At 43.5% G+C, this 17,215-nt stretch overlaps 1 long non-coding RNA gene across 4 annotated transcripts in view; it reads left to right on the top strand.

Moving 5' to 3' along the window:
- The window catches only part of LOC132022562 (uncharacterized), a 63,892-nt gene that overhangs the window by 25,858 nt on the left and 20,819 nt on the right, over window positions 1–17,215 (top strand). For 3 of the 4 annotated variants that reach the window (XR_009405623.1, XR_009405626.1, XR_009405624.1), the window contains one exon: window positions 7,008–7,063. This is a non-coding gene — a long non-coding RNA (uncharacterized LOC132022562). Of the gene's footprint in view, window positions 1–7,007; window positions 7,064–15,996; window positions 16,218–17,215 lie in introns of those variants that run through there. The other variant, XR_009405625.1, reaches the window with a different exon arrangement.

Raw genomic sequence — 17,215 nt, forward strand, 5'->3', positions numbered from 1 at the left:
ATGGGCCCCAGACCAAAAACCTTGGCCTTCTCTCAGAACATGTGAGAAATGCATCCTGAGCTCTACCCCAGAGCTGCTGAACCAGAATCGGCATGTGAATGAGATCCCTGGGGATATCACTTGCCCAGTAAAGTTGGGAACCCCTTTCTCCATATCCTTGTGTTTATCAACTTGTCCTCCCCAACTGGTGATGCTTTTATCCCTAGATGTCTTCATGGGTATTCATCTTGCTTCCACAATATGAGTGTTTGCACCTGAAGACAAGACCAGTTGACTTGGGTTGACCCTCTCTTTGAGAGCTTGAGGACAGTGCTGAGTGTATTGTAAGATCTAGCAAATACTTAGCTAATTCCATGCAGATTTGCCCTGTAAGTCACATTTATCTGTTGCTCCTTTAACAATATTGGCCCAAACATCAGACTTCCAATGTTTTGATGTCCTTTATATGCATGTTTATTCTGTCTTCTTCATCTTAATAATATTTTAAGGGCAGGAAACTTTGGCTATTTTTTCTTATTTTCATACAGCTTCCCCCACTCTGCCCCTCCCCTCTTTGGTAAAATAAATCTTCCCCAGGACTCATCAGAGTAGAGAATAGAGTAACAACCCTGACTGGAGAGCTCACCTCTGGCCCTCTTTCCACACTGTGTTGGGTCAGAAATCCTGGTGCACATCCAGAGCATAGCCCTCGGGGCTCTGCCCTCATCCCTCCACACACTCTCCTGATCTCAGCATTCCTAATTCCTAATCCTCAGGCAGTTCCTGTTTATGTCAGTTTACTCTAGAATCTCTATCTCCAGCACTCTAGTTTCAAAAAGGAAAGATGAGGGTGTTGTCCTGAAGACGTGATAGCTTAGTGGGTGCGAAGGAGGTTACAGGAGGGCAATGCACAGTGTGTACTGAGGCACAGGGGGCGAGCTCCTGGGTCTGGAGCCCTCAGTGGAAGCTTCTAGAGAAGGAGCCTCAGGCTGTACCTGAAGGAAACACAGGAGGAGAGAATCAGTGTGCTGTTGTATCGTGTGTGTGCGCGCGCGTGCATGCGCACTGGGCAGGGGTGCAGGGAGGCAGAGAAGGGAAGAACTGCTGAGTGCTCAAGGGTAGCAGGACGGGGTAATACTGGCCAGTGGGTGGGCCCTGCTTGCCCAGGGTTTTGTGGCCATATAAGGGAAGTGAGATTTCATTCTTTAGGTGGTGGAAAGCCACAGGGGAAACTGAGTTGGCAGGAGAGAGGGAATTTAAGTCTTTCTGGCCAACAGTGATCTGGGTGGTCTTGGCAGAATGAGAGGGACACCTGTGGGGAGACAGTCACCACAATTGAGGAAAAAAAGATGGCGACCACCCAGGAGCACCAGCCATAAGGGACCCTGGAGTTGGCTCTTCTGCGTGCCTTATATCCTGTTGGCAATCCCAGTGCAATCTGCTACGGAACTCTCCAGAACATAAGCGTGTCCCCGTTGTCCATTCCCAGTGGCATCATGCAAGTACTCATCACTCCTGTTTTCTTCCCACAAGTGTTCTTCCACAGTACAGTCTGGCCTGGTTCTTTTTCCTGGGTCTGAAGTGTCTGTGCCTGGAGGACAAGCATCAGCCCCTCATCATGGTGTAGCAGGTGCTTCATTCTGGCCTCTCCTCCCTCCACCCCCATCCCCCACCATCCTCTCTGCTCACACGTCCCAGTTCCTAGAATCTGCCTTGCCATGGGGAATTCCTGAGCTTTCTCCCGTGCTCAGAAAGCCCTCCCCTGACTCTGCTTAGTAAATTCTACTCTCTCTAAGACCTGGTTCAAATATCATCTCCTGGGAAAACCTCCCTGGGTTCCCCAGACAGACACATAAGTGCTTCCCCCTTTTGTCACTGGAGACTTTATACATGTCTCTCTAACTTCTCATGTTGGATTTGAGGTGACGGTTTATGCATCTGCCTCTTTTCCCTCTACATGGCCAGTGCCTTGAGGCAGTCCCAGGAAAAGGCCAGTCTGAGGGTCACAGAGGGAATATGTACCCAGTGTCCCTGTCTTCTGGGGCCCTTCACCTCTGCGACAGCAGTTCCCCACCCTGCACCTGCCAAGTTGGTTGAATTAAACTCAGTTAAGTAGGCAGCCAATTTGAGCAGGGAAAGTGGAGGGCCTAGCAGAGAATCTAGGTGTGTACTGTTCAATAGACATACAGTGGGAACATATTTTAATATATCTAGTTGCCACATTAAAAAAAAAAAGGTAAAAGCTAAATGGGTAAATGCCCATGGCTGCTTGTTCTGTGATAGCCCCCAAATGGAAACAACCCCACCCAGTGTTTGTCAACAGGTGACGGATAAAAAAACTGGGGTATGGTCATAGATGGAATGCTACTTGGTAATAAAAAGGAACGGTTTTCTGATACATGAAACAACATGAATGAATCTCACAATAATTAGGCTGAGCATAAGCAGGAAGAAAATTATGCTTACTCTGTGATTCTACTCACATAAAAATCTAGAAAATGCATACTTCTATAGTGACAGAATGCAGACCAGTGATTATCTCAGGATGGGGGACAGGCAAAGGGCATGACAAATTCTTGGGGGTGCTGGGCCTGTTCATGATACTGACTTTAAGGATGATTTCATGGTGTATGATGCCAAAACTTCTCAAATTGTAATTCTTTAAGTATGGGCAGCTTATTGTCTGTTAATTATACTTCAGTAAAGTAAGAAAATCTGCAATAATTTTAATATATTTTAATCTCATATATCTAAAAAAATATCATTTTGACATCTAATCAATGCAAAAATTATTAATAGATTTTTTTTACCTTCTTATTTTTGTATGTTTTTTTTAAAAAAAAGATTTTATTTATTTATTTGACAGAGATCACAAGCAGGCAGAGAGGAAGGGAAGCAGGCTCCCCGCTGAGCAGAGAGCCCAATGTGGGGCTCGATCCCAGGACCCTGAGATCATGACCTGAGCTGAAGGCAGAAGGTTTAACCCACCCAGGCACCCCTTTGTATGGTTTTTTAAATCCGGTGTGCATTTTACACTATAGCACACCTCACTCTGGAGCCACTATTTCTTTCTTTCTTTCTTTTTTTTTTTGAAGATTTTATTTATTTATTTGACAGAGACACAGCAAGAGAGGGAATACAAGCACGGATAATGGGAGAGGGAGAAGCAGGCTTCTCGCTGAGTAGGGAGCCTAACAGGGGGCTTGATCCCAGGACCCTGAGATCACAATCTAAGCCAAAGGCAGATGCTTAATGACTGAGCCACCCAGGTGTCCCTGGAGCTGCTGTTTCAAGTGCTCGGCTCTGCACATGACTGGGAGCTGCCCTGTCGGACAACAGAGATCTAGACCCTCCCGTGAAATCCCCTCCCCTGATCTGAAGTGGCTTTCACATTAGAATGGGCAAACTGTGAGCAAACCATTCCTGAAATCTGTATGTGAGATAGTTTTGAGCAACCTCCAGAGTCGCCTTCTGTAGTCTTGAAAGGCTTGGGCTCTCTCGAGCTGTGGATCTGAGAGTGGCTCTGAAGAGTCTCCATTCTAAACCTAGAACTTGGCATGAATCCCCACCTTCTGTCCGACCCTCTCTTTCCTCTTAGGTTGAAGCTTGAAAGGTAGCATTCTCCTTGCATATCTATTTGTTCTCAGAGAATTCCTTTTTACTTTCCCTTTTGCACCAGGAAGTGCAGTCTACCTCACTGACAGCGTGCAGGGGTTGGTGTGGGGTGGAAAGTAGGGATGCACGCTGGCCTCTGAGAGATGGAGTGAGTCTGGGGGCTGCGTCTGGCAGCCTGGGAATGTCCTGGTGCCGAGCAGCCCTGGACCTCTGGCAGGCCTTCACCAAGGCTGGGATCTGCCCCCCATTCCCTCAGCGACTGCCAAGGAGGGCTAAGAAGGGGTGAGGGGATGGGAGGTGCTGGGGGCAGAACAGGCAGCTTCACTAGCCCTATGGTAACCCAGTAAAGGCTGCCTGAGGATTCTTCTGCTTCTAACCGGCTCAGGGACCCTGACTGAGTTACCCCTTCTTCTCAGCGTCTTAGTTTCCCCATCCATAAAGTAAAGGAATTGAGACAATCTGAATGGTCCCTTCCAGTCTTGTGTGGATCAGTGATTCTAACTGCGTTCCATGGAGCCCGGACCAGCACCGGGCAGTGTCCTGCAGAAGAAGTTATAAGGGATGCACATGACACAGTCTTCGCCTGTATTAATGGAGTGTGGATTTATAGCTCTCGGTATTATTTGACATTTTTATAAGAATCCATTACTTTTGGGGTGCCTGCGTGGCTCAGTGGGTTGGGCCTCTGCCTTTGGCTCAGGTCGTGATCTCACAGTCCCGGGATCGAGCCCCGCATCGGGCTCTCTGCTCAGCGGAGAGCCTGCTTCTCCCTCTCTCTGCCTGCTTCTCTGCCTACTTGTGATCTTTGTCTGTCAAATGAATAAAATCTTTAAAAAAGAAAAAAAAAAGAATCCATTACTTTTGCAAGTAAAAAAAAAAAAAAAAGCAGAGAAAGAGAAAGCACGAAAAAGAACACAAAAGAAAAAAGTGTGTATATCTGTGTGTGTGAGAAACGAACCCCTCAAGTGACAAGTATATTTAACTTTTTTTTGTGTACACATTTAGTTTTATTGTAACAAAGCAACTTGTACACTTTTAATGTTTAAATTTATTTTTAACTTCTTCTTTAAAATTTCAGAACCACACAAAAATCAAAAACTAGTATAATGAAACCTCATATGGCCATCATATATATATACACACATATATATATCTCAGAGTAAATACTCATAAATATAATAAATAGTATTTATATGCTTTAAATGTACTAAAATAGCATTATACGAGCTGTAGGGAATGAAATGCTTGATTTTGTTTGTATGGTGAAGGTAAACATGGGGCTCAGGACTTTTGTGTGGCTGGCTCTTGGATATCTCTATTCCAACCTGCTGTTCAGAAAAATTATGTTATTATCCTCTAAATACCTCTCCATTGTTGCTCTTATTTTTATCTGCCCTGGCTAACCTTGAGTCTAAGCCACCTGCCCTCTTAGCGGCTCTGTTATCAGCCAGACCTGGACTGAAAACTTTCTGTGTTACCTGTACCTCTGTGACCTCAGGCAACTTACTTTCCCTCTCTGAGCTTCAATTTCCTCATCTGTAAAACAAAATTATTAGTACTTGTAAAACAGATAATATTAGCACGTGCCTCGGAGTGTTGAGGTTTCAAGAAAACAATGCATAGGCGGGGCCTTATGGTAAGAGTTTGACCAATCAAAGATTTCCAGATCATGATGTCCTGAATTCTTCCTCTATTTTTGCAGCCTGACATCTCTGAAGGGATCAGCGCCTTTTATTATCCCCGCGCCCCCCGCCAGGGATCTAGAACTGCCAGATATAAGCAGAAGGTCTAAACCAGACTATACAGGTTTCTTCAGAGTTTGTGGGAGAAAGAGCGACTGTTTCCTTTGTGAACAGGAGTAGCATCAGAATAAATGTCTCTGTGTTGGTAACTGTGTGTCCTTACTGAGCTTAGCTTTTCAGGCTGATGGAAGTCTATGACCCTCTCCAGAAGGACTTTTTTTTTTTTTTTTTTAAGATTTTATTTATTTATTTGACAGACAGATCACAAGTAGGCAGAGAGGCAGGCAGAGAGAGAGGAGGAAGTAGGCTCCCTGCTGAGCAGAGAGCCCGATGCAGGCCTCAATCCCAGGACTCTGGGATTATGACCTGAGCCGAAAGCAGAGGCTTTAACCCACTGAGCCACCCAGGCGCCCTTCCAGAAGGACTTTCATGCACAAGCGTCTAAACCCAACAGACTGACAGGACAAGAATGGGAGAGAGCCCCTGGACTCAATTACAGATGTTAGTACCCTAAATGTGGTGTTTCTCTTCTCCTCTCTTTACTTTTCAAGCAATGGACTTGATTTACTGTAAGTTAAATTCTTTCTAGATATGGAAACGGAAATGAAATAATTACCAGGGCATTTAAGCTCAAAGCATAGCGGGGGCTCCTGGGTGGCTCAGTGGGTTAAACTCAAAGCATGGCTCCGTGTTTCTGTTCAAACCATCCCCCGCACTCCTCTGCTGCAATAATTTAGATGGTTTCCCCCTTCAGACTGGGCACCCTGTTCCATGCTTGCATAGTTGACCGACTTCCAAGATATCACAGAAAACATACCAGGGGTTTCTACACCTATAAAATGGAGACAAAAATGTGTCACCTTGCCTCATTTCCTCCCCCCTCAGAGATGAATGGTCACTTAGCTCCAGACTCCTCTGCACATGGTGAATTTCCCAGATTCCCCTCCAGGGCTGAGATGCTCATTCCCCAGCAGTCGCCTGGGGACCCGCCCTCAGCTGAAACAAGTGGCTACGGCCAAAGTGACACTCCCTTCCCAGATCAGCCCACACCCAATGACGGGTCCAGGTGGAGGTGCAAATGTCCAGTCCCCGTTCCTTATTTTGGAATAACTCCAAATGGCCCTTCAGCTCCAGAACTCCTTCTGGGATCTGCCAAGACCTTTGTTGTAACTGCCACCTGGCCCCCCTTCTTCCTCTGCGCGGTCCTGTCTTCACTCCCCAGGGCTGGTGTTCCCAAGAGCTCTTGCCAGTAAGGGCTTCCCTCAGCTCTTCTCCTGCATGCAGAGCTCAGAGCCTCGAAGTGATTTCCCAGGGCACCTGACCTGTGCATGAGTGGAAAGTAGAAGGGCATCTGTCAATTCCTAGAATTTATTAGGAGTCCTGGTAGGCTGTGTAATTGATGCATTACTTTCCAAGTATTATAACAATTGTAATTGAGGGAACACAAAAGCAGAGGGGAGGATGGCCTTACTTAAACAAGTAAATACAGTGGAGTCAAATCAGGAAACGGAGGGAAGGCTTCTAGGAAAGGTCCTGGCTAGGGAGAATGTCAGGAAGGAGATGTACTGGCATCTGGGTGGGAGCCTGACCCTGGGCAGGTGGTGGCTCCCTTTCTCTACCCTGCCCCCTCGCCCCATGCCCTAACCAGGCTATCTGTGTCCCCCCCTGCAGGGAAGGCAGACCTAATGGATTTTATAGATCTGCCCTTGAACAGCCCTGAGGCTATGGTAAGTCCCTTTTTCTTCTCATTTTAAAATTGTACATGTAATATGTGAATACATTCTTCTTGTAATAATGTCGATTCACAGAATAGTCCTTGCACAATTCTCTCCACTGCCACATCCCCAAGCCCACTTTGCTACCCAGAGAGAACAATCATTGTCAAGTTAGGATGTGCCATTTTGGGGTGTATTTCTATCCATTTACATGTATAGGTATATATAGAAACGTGTGGTTTTGTGGGTGTTCATGTTCAAAAAATAAATAGATTACTCTATGCATGCTGTTGAACAATTCATCTTTTTTTTTTTTTTTTTTTTTTTAAATTTCAAGTCTTAGGAATCTTTCCATTTAGGTGCTCAGCATAACTGAGCAATGACCACCCCCCCCCCCATGTGTTACTAAGCCATGCTTTTACTAGAGGACATTTAAATTTGTTTCCAATGTTAAGCTTATACAAACAGTGTTGTAATTCATGTTTTTTACATGATTCTTCATTCACAAGTTCTGGTGCTTCTCTAGGCTAGCTGTTGGGAGTAGAATGTTGGGTCAAATAGCACAGACATTTTAAAATTTGATGCAACCTCCTTGCCCTCCTAACTTCCAATACTGGGTGTTCCTTTTTCCTCTTTCCTTCCAGCCTTATTGGGATCTCATTGGCATATGATGTTTTCTAAGTTTCAGGTGTATGATGTAATGGTACGATATGTATCTCTATTGTAAAGTGATTGCTACCATAAAGTTAGCTACCAGATCTATCACTTTATATAATTACTATTTTTTTTTTTGGTGGTGGTTATTGTTAAGGTGAGAATATTTAAGATCTACTCTCTTAGCAGCTTTCAAATACACAATGCGGTATTGCTAACTATAGTTGCCATGCTGAAGGTTAGATCTCCAGAACCTATTCCTCTTATAACTGGAAGTTCATATCCTTCAATCAACATCTCCTCATTGTCCCCCATCCCATAGGCCCTGGCAACCACCAGTCTACTCTGTTTCTGTGAGTTTGGCTTTTTAGATTCCATATACACGTGAGACCATAGAATATTTGTTTTATGACTTGTCTTTTTGCTAATAGCCATTCTAACAGGTGTCAGGAGATATCTCATTATAGTTTTGATTTGTGTTTCCCTGATGATGAGTGATGTTGAGTACATTTTTATGTACCTTTTGGCCGTTTGTATACCTTCTTTGGAAGTCTATTCAGATCAATTTTTTGAAAGAGTTTGAGAAGGATTGGCATTAATTCTTCTTTGAATGTTTGGTAGAATTCCCCAGTGGAGTTAGCTGGCCATAGGTTTTTTTGTTAGGAGTTTTTGATTACTGATTTAATCTCTCTACTTGTCATTGGTCTGTTCATATTTTCTAATTTTTCATTATTAAGTCTTAGTAGGTTGTGTGTTTCTAGGAATTTATCCTTTTCTTTTAGGTTGTCCAATTTGTTGGCTTATAATTGATCATGGGACCCTCTTAGGATCTTTCACATTTCTGTGGTGTCAGTTGTAATGTCTCCTTTCATATAAAATTTTATTTATTTGAGGCTTCACTCTTTTTTTTCTTGGTAAGTCTAGCTAAAGGTCCAACACTGGGTATTATTAGTCTTTTTAATGGTTGCCAATTGGATGAAAAAACAATCATATTTTAGTATCTTAATTGCATTTCTATTGACAGTGAGATTTGGCATATTTACCTTTGCTGTTTGCCGTTTATATGTAACTCTATATATTTTATTGAGAGAGAGAGTGAGTGAGTGAGCTGGGTGGTGGGGCAGAGGGAGAGGGAGAAGCAGGTTCCCCTGAGCAGGGAGCCTGAAGTGGGGCTGGATCCCAAAGCACTGGGATCATGACCCAAGCTTAACCGTCTGAGCCACCCAGGTGCCCCGATCATGATCCAAGCTGAAGGCAGACACTTAACTGACTTAACTGACTTAACAGCCACACAGGCACCCCTGCCATTTATATTTCTTTCAGATATTTTTTGCATCTTTTTAATTAAATCGTTCACCTTCCTTTTTCTTATTGTACCATTGTTGGTACTTGCCATAAATCGACCTTTGTGCTCTGGAGCCAAAATATGTAATGTAAGAGCCGAGTTTTAATATAAAGAAGAAAGATAGTTTATTCCTTTGTCAGGCAAGAGAGTCGACAGCAGTCTGGGGCCTTCAAAAACTGTGAGCTCCTCCCTCCCAGAGGAAGGGACAGGGGGTTTATAGGGAAATGTAGGATCTAGTTGGTTTTGACAGACATTGTCAGCCTCCTTCATCATGTCTTGAGGATGGTAGGTCCTGGGTTCCAATCGAGGGTGATACAGCCTCAAAGAAGCATTAGTGCAGCCATTCTGATTTTTTGTTCAACTTCATGCTCTTAAGCGGTTTCATCCTGAGTGTTAATCCTTTGTTATACCTGTTGCAGAGATTTTAATACCATTTTCTTTTCACTTTTTGATACATTTTATCATTCTAAATTTTGAATTCATATGCTGCCCAGGCTTTTAGTCATTTTTCTTCCTCATGGCTTCTGTGTTTTTGTACCTTAAGTAGGTTTTCTCTACCCCATGATTATAAACATATAAAAACCATTTGTTAAATTTGCAATGAGTTGGGACTGTCCTGTAGGCCTGAATCTGCTGGGCCTCAGACACTTAATGAAGCCCATGTTGGGGGCTATGCTCTAGAGCCCTACACCTCCACATTCTCCTCATCTATGGGGGCAAAAACGGAAGCCATGGCTTGCAGGGATAGTCGCTACTGCCAGGAAGCAAGTCTAGGCAGGGTGCCTTTAGAAAGTCATGTTGCGGCCCACTCTACCTCTGAAGGGTGTGGAAAGTGAGAGGCCAGCTTGAAGATGTGAGTTTGAGAGAGCTCTACCCCTTGTGCCCAAAGTCCTTGACATGCTCAGCAGTCCCAGAACCATGCAGGTGGTACTCTCAACAGGTGCTGCCGTGTAATAGAAAACACAGTCAATGGGTTGTGGTTCTGATGCTAAACATGGAGACATCTAGCATCACAAGGTCTCATGGAATATTAGTCATTATAATGCACCACACTGAGGGTGTGCAAAAAGAGTGATGTGTGCCCGTTTAAAGACGCCGACTCCACAAAGTTGTGGTCCTACAGAATCAGCCCAATCTGTGACTGAGTCCTAGCCTTGACCTTGAGCAACTGTGGGAATGTGGGCAAACTGGTAAACTTCTTGAGAACTTGATCTCCTTCTCTGTAAAATGGGTATTATCTTTGCTTGGAGGGATGTGCTGTGAGGACTAACAAGTTAATGAGTGGCAAAGTGGGTTGTAAGTGTTCAAAGAACTACAGTATCGTCTTTACACTTGGGGTCTGGGTAACCCATGAGGACGATAAGGTCTCTGTCCTCAGGGAAGCTTGTGATGTATGCCCATGGAAACAGGAAATGGGAAAAGGCAGGACATGGTCAAGTTGTACAGCAGTGGAAATTAGAGAAAGGTCTAGAGTTTGGGTGGCTTGAGCACAATGCCATATGTGGTTGTGTTTTTATGAAAGTTGCCAAATGTGTTTTGTGTGAAATGAAACTGTCCAAAGGAGAGCCCTTTGTGGGCAAAATCCATGTCCTGCCTTGTTCAGCGGAGGACAGTGGAGCATCAGCGGGCACAGCTTCTGTCCCCAAGCTCCTCACGGGAAGGTTGACTTTTCTTTTCTTTCCATTTAGCCTTCAGTCCTACAGGGCTTTTATCCCTCGCCAAGGCTTTGGCCAGGATTGGCGAAGTGGCCCCTTCTGGATACCTGACCAGGAATGGCCAAATAGTATTCAGAGGGAAAGGCTGAGAAAGTGGTTGTGGGTGTTTCAGTAACAAAAATGTAATCTCTCTTATGCTGAGTTCCCTCAACAGGATTTCAGTTTTCTCCATGCCATGTCCCCAGAGGAGTGCAGATGTCCCTCAGAGAAGGAAAAGACACCTATTAAGGAGAGGGAGGTTGGAGTGATGCTCTCAGCTGTAACTCACAACAGAGTACATGTGTGGGTGGGGGCTGGTAGTTCCACTGTGGTGGACAGAGGAGAGGACTGGGGTTGGCCAGTGTATGAGGACACAAGATCCCCAGTTCATCTCTGAATGGACCAGTTTATTTCCCAAGACCAGCTGCCTAACAGAGAGATGCCCAGCCTTCTACACAAAGGGTGGCAGTGGCTCGATCAGCTCTGGAAAACCAACCACGGGGGGCTGGCTACCTTGTTTGCAGGGCTCCATGCAAAATAAAAATTCAGGGTCCCAGTTCAAAAAGCAGGAATGCAGTGCCATTTAAAGTTTTAAAATATAAAACTTTTTCTTTTAAAAAGCTCTTGTTACTTATAAGCCTAACAGACATGAAGCTATTACATGAATAACAGGGTAAATTTACAAATGCAAACAGAATAATGTTTTTGGTATGGTATAATATTATATATTACCAGTAATATTTTATTAACATGGTATCTTAATCCTAAGATTTTTCTGAGTTTTTTTTGTTGTTGTTGTTGTTGTTTGTTTGTTTGTTTTTGCAAATTCATTTATTAGGGCATCAGAAATTATCCTTTCAGCAACTTCGTTTTCAACAGATATAATTCAAAATGATATTAGTCATTCTTGGCAAATGCAAGATCTCAAATAATTTTTGATAACTGTTAATTTTGAGAAGGATCTTTCTGTTGGTACAACAGTTACTGGAAATGTGAGGTATATTTTAGAGGCTGGGACAACATTGGGGTAAATTTCTGGTAAAAATTATTTCAAAATAGAAATGTTAGTACATCTAGAGCTGATGATGAGCTTCACGTCCGTCTGAGTTTAATTTTAAGTATACATTTATGCAATGGCATTTAATGCTTCCCCTGGCATTTCCTGTAACTTATAGAGGTTGTACAAGAAATTGAAAGCAGCCTCATAATTAGAGTATAATTAAACACGCTTATTTATGCATTTTGTGGCTTTATTTTCCATTATAAGAAAAATAAATTCTAAATTGCCTTTCTTATTAATAATTGATATATCTCAAGCTTTGTATGAGAATAATATCCTTTCTGTTGAAAGAAATGATCTGTAAATTTACTTTCTTTTTTCACAGCCTGTGGATATTTGCTTTGTGGTGGTGTGAGAGTTTTCAAAATTAGAGTTCTTAAATTCATTAAAGAATTCAAATAACTCTCAGATAGGTTTGATCGCGAGGTCCATGTACACAGTTTCCTTCTGTAGTAGCTAACTGACAGTTTGCTGCCGCAGGACAGGCAGTTCGGTGCTCAGGCAGCCCCAGTGCTGGGACTGCAGAGTTAGCATTAGTGCAGATACTGCAGGGCTGGGCTCGGGGAAGGAAGGACAGGCACATCTGCCTCCCACTGTTGTCCCAGCCACTGTCCCTAGTCTGTCTCAGAGCTGGGCCTGGCTGCCCCGGCTCTGTCGCATCCCCTGAAGGCACGAGCATGCTCACTGCTGTCAGCTCGGCTCCTCTGCTCATATCTGCTCTGTGTACTCAGCACTTGGCTTGCAAAACACACATTCAAACATAATGTCATCTGGAACTTGGCGATAGTGGCCACAGAGCATTTAAACCGAACCTGGGAGTTGGGCTCTGGAAAGGCACAGAGTGAACACCCACGGGGTCAGCCTCAATTCACTGGGGCTTGTGTGTAAACCTCGGTGGGGAGGCAGCGGGGTCGTTGTGCTGCAAGCCAGAGAGCACTCCAAGCCAAGGGACTCATAAAAGTCAGGACTGTGGTCTACAAAGGAAAACCCAGTGCACCCTGAGTTGTAAAGGAGGTCCACCATCTGGATCAACAGCTCCAAGGGCTTATTTTGCCCAGGGTAGAGAGGAAGCCATTACTCAGCACCTCGTGCTACTTACTTCCCCCACCTCTGCCCCCAGTCTTGTGACCTCAGCCAGTGAGGGGTCAGCTGAGCGCAGTGGGGTGACCACTGACATTTCACTGTCATCATAGCCCTCCTCCCTTGGTGCTAGAGAGCTCTGGGCAATGGCCTCAGCTGTCCCCACCAAGGAGAAGAATGCTCCCTGGATGGAGAAACAGGAGACAGAGAAGCAGAACTGCTCTTACATCCAGGCAAGGGGAGTTGGTCTTGTTTTGCCCTGATGCAGGCGCTTTCTTCAGGGGAACACACGAGTTCTCTGAAGATGGAAATGGGAGTGTTCTCTTTATCCAGGATTCCAACCAAACATTGGATGAGCTCTGTAGTTAAGCTGGTGCTTGAAAAGTTTTTTGTTTTTATTTTGCTTTGTCTAAGATTTTATTTATTCATTGGAAAGAGAAAGAGAGAGAGAGGAGGAGCAGAGGCAGAAGGAGAAGCAGGCTTCCCGTGAGCAGGGAGCCCGATGTGGGGCTCTATCCCAGGACCCTGGGATCATGACCTGAGCTGTCTGAGCCACCCCGGCACTCCTGAACTTTATTTTTGCATTATGAAATCAATTCTAATCTTTAGAGACAGGAGTCTATTTAGAAAATCCAGATAAGTAAAAATAAGAAATGTCATGTAGCAGAAATAATCACTTAAAATTTTGACACACACACTAGCAATCTTTTTGTTTGTTTTTCTGGATGTATTTCAGGAAAATATGTTGACTATAGGAAAGTACAGGGAAAGATATGATAAGCATTCATGCACCCAGTACTTTGAATAGGTATTTACATTTTGTCATATTTGCATAAGATTATTTTATATAAAAGAAATATTGCTGATAAAGTTCAAGTTCTCCTGGTGCCCCACTCAGATCCTGTTTTCCATTTTCCTCCCCTAGAAACAACTTCTATTGTAAACTTACATATAACCTTAACATACACATTTTTATTTTTTATTTTTGGAAAGATTTTATTTATTTGAGAATGAGAACATGCAGGAGTGTGGGGGATGGGCAGAGGAAGAGGGAGAAGCAGACTCTGCTAAGCAGGGTCCCTGTAGAACCCCAGGGATCATGACCTGACTTGAAGGCAGATGCTTGACAGACTGAGCGACCCAGGTGCTCCAACAGACACATTTTTACAGATTTACTACATGCATGTATTTATATCTTGTAAAGAATTGAAGATGTACCTAAAAAGTACGTCTTCTTGAATTTTCTTGAATTTATTTCTGTCACTCACTTTTGTCTTTAAGACTTAACTCAAGTTGGTGTATATATACCTAATTCGCTAATTTTAATTGCCATTACAGCAGCAGTTGCCAAACTAGAGCTGTGAGCATATCTATCCTGTGAGTAAATATGGCTAAGAATGGCTTTGCATTTGAAAAGGTTGTTAAAAAAGAAAAAAACACAAAAAAACCCAGAACCTACAATACAGACTTAGGTGATTGACCAAAGCCAAACATATACTATCTGGCCCAGAACAAGTTTGCTGAGCCCTGTGGAATACTATGCGCATTCCTTTGTAACAATCCATTGCCCACTGATGGATGTTGAGGTTGCTTCCACTGTGCCACTGTTAGGAACAGAAGTGCTACGAATATGCTCACACATGTCCTATGCCTGTGTGCAACAGTTTCTCCAGAACACATGGAACTGCTGAGTTGAATGGTGGGTGCATTTGGAGATTCGCTGGTAAATTCCCCTCTACCATTGCTATACAAATTTAGACCCCCTCCCCCCCCCCCGACTAGTGGTAAATAAGAGGTCTTGGGTTTTTTTTTTCTTTCTAAATTTTCATCTACTTTTAATTTTATCAGATTTTTCAGTTCTTGTGAATCTAATGGGCTTAAGTGGCTCATCGCTTTTATTTATGTCTCTATTTTCTTGTATGGTTGGGCAAATTTTCCTAAATTTATTAGCCATTCAAATTTCTTCTTTCGTGAATTGCCTTTCTGTTTCATTGAACCTTCTTTCTATTGGAATTTACCTTTTTATTTTTGTAGGAATTCTTTATTTTGAATTCTAAACTTTGGGGAGTTTTGTATGTTACAAACCTCTTCTTCTTCTTCTTCATTTATTTTCTTTGTTTTGCTTTCTGCTGTTTATGGTATAAAAGCATAAACAATGTATAGAAGCTTTAATTTTTGTTCTAGTCAAATGCATCTTTTCCCATGTGCTTTTCACTTTCTAAGAATTTTTTCTCTATCTTGAAATCATATAGACTTCTATGTCATTTAAAAGATTTTTGGGGTGCCTGGGGGGCTTGGTTGGTTAAACGTCTGACTCTTGATTTTGGCTGGGGTCATGCTCTCAGGGTCATAAGATTCAGCCCCACACTGGGCTCTGTGCTGGGCGTGGAGCCTGTTTGAGATTTCCCCCCACCAATTGCTTGTGTGCATAGGTGCACACTCTCTAGCTAAGAAAAAAAAATTAAAAAATAAAAAATTAAAATAAAAAAGAAAAGTTTTAAGGTTTCACTTTTTCTATCTAGATATTTAGTCCATCTAGAATTTGCTTTGGTGTGTAGTGTGAAGTAGGAATTGAATTTATTTTCTATCTGAACACCAAAAATCCCAACACCATTTTTTTAAAAGAGTATTTATTTATTTGACAGAGAGATGCAGCGAGAGAGGGAACACAAGCAGAGGGAGTGGGAGAGGGAGAAGCAGGCTTCCCGCTGAGCAGGGAGCCTGATGCGGGGCTCAATCCCAGGAGCCTGGGATCATGACTTGAGCTGAAGGCAGATGCCCAATATCTGAGCCACTCAGGTACCCCCCAAACCATTTTTTTATGTTCTTCCTTTCCCAATTAATTTATAATTTAATTATTCATTGACTATTTATTGAGGTTGTACTATGTTCCAGGCACTGTTCTATGCATTGGAAACTGGTGAGAAAAAGGAAAAAAAAAACACAGAAAAAAACTTTGTTCTCAAGAAGCAAATATTCTAGTAGAGGCAACAGCAAAGAAAGTAGACTGTATGTCAGATAGTGATACAATTATGAAGGAAAATAAAATGGATAAGGAGGACAGGGATTGTGGAGGGACTATTGCTATCATAAATAGGGTGGCTGAGGAAGGTGTCACTTACAGGCTGGCAATGTGACATTTGAGCAGAGACTCAAAGGAAGTGAGACATTGAGGATGTGGATATATGGGGAAGAAAGTTCCAGGAAGAGAGTATGAAAGGCCGTGAGGATGGAGTGTGCTTGACATGTTCAAGAAAGCCAGCAAGGAGACACACGACTGAAGCAGAATGAGCCAGGAGAGGAAGTCAGACAAGAAATGAGGAGCTCAATCATGTAAGGCTTTGTGGGTCATTGTCAGAGTTTTGGCTTTTAGTCTGAGCTGGGGAACAGTGCAGGCTTTTGAAGAGAAGGGGACATCATCTGACTTACATTTTATTTTATTTTTTTAAAAAAGATTTTATTTATTTATTTGACAAAGAAAGACATAGCGAGAGAGGGAACGCAAGCAGGAGGAACGGGAGAGGGAGAAGCAGGCTTCCCGCTGAGCAGGTCCCAAGAGGGACTTCCCAGGCCCCTGGGATCCTGACCTGAGAGGGGAGACACTTAATGACTGAGCCACCCAGGTGCCCCCTGACTTCCATTTTAAAAGGTTTGCCCTGGTTACAGGGCTCAGGAAGTCCATGAAACTTCTCATCACCTCACTTTTTCTGTTTTTGGGGTTGAGGGCGTCCACTTCAGCCTGTTCTTCATTGACAGGAGGCTGTTTCCATGATGCCCCAAAGGGCTGGGCCCTCTTGGGGGAGGGGCTTCTGGTGATGGTTGCTGTCAGGAGGAAGAGTAAGAATGATGGCGGAGGAGAAGAGCACGCTGACAGCGATGACCTCAGCGGATAAAGGGATCTGTCATGCTTCCCAGAGAATTCTGGGTTCTTTGGTTGGTGCTCTGTGGTTATTATTATTTATTCCCAGAGCTTTGTGTTCAAGAGGTTGGTAATGAAAAAGAACACACACCAGATGGGTAGATATTAGCTAAAAGTTTAATTAGCTGAAGAAAGAGAAAAAGAAGGGAGGGGTGTAGGCTGACCTCCCTCGAGACCCCAATAGGTCTAAACTTTACTGTGTCTCTTAGTGCCAGTGTCCCTGTCAAGGCAATTGCTGTGTTCTGTTTAGATTTCCTCTATTATTATGCTCTTGGTTCTTTCGACTATATCATAACACTCGTCATATAATGACCAGTTTAGCTGCACATGGTCTCTTCAGTCTGCTCCATGGCGGCAGGGATTGGGCCAGTCGCCCTCACTGCTGTATCCAGTCCCATGCCTCTGTGGCAGT

Source organism: Mustela nigripes, chromosome 7 (assembly GCF_022355385.1).
Source record: "Mustela nigripes isolate SB6536 chromosome 7, MUSNIG.SB6536, whole genome shotgun sequence".
NCBI classification, from domain to species: Eukaryota; Metazoa; Chordata; class Mammalia; order Carnivora; family Mustelidae; genus Mustela; species Mustela nigripes.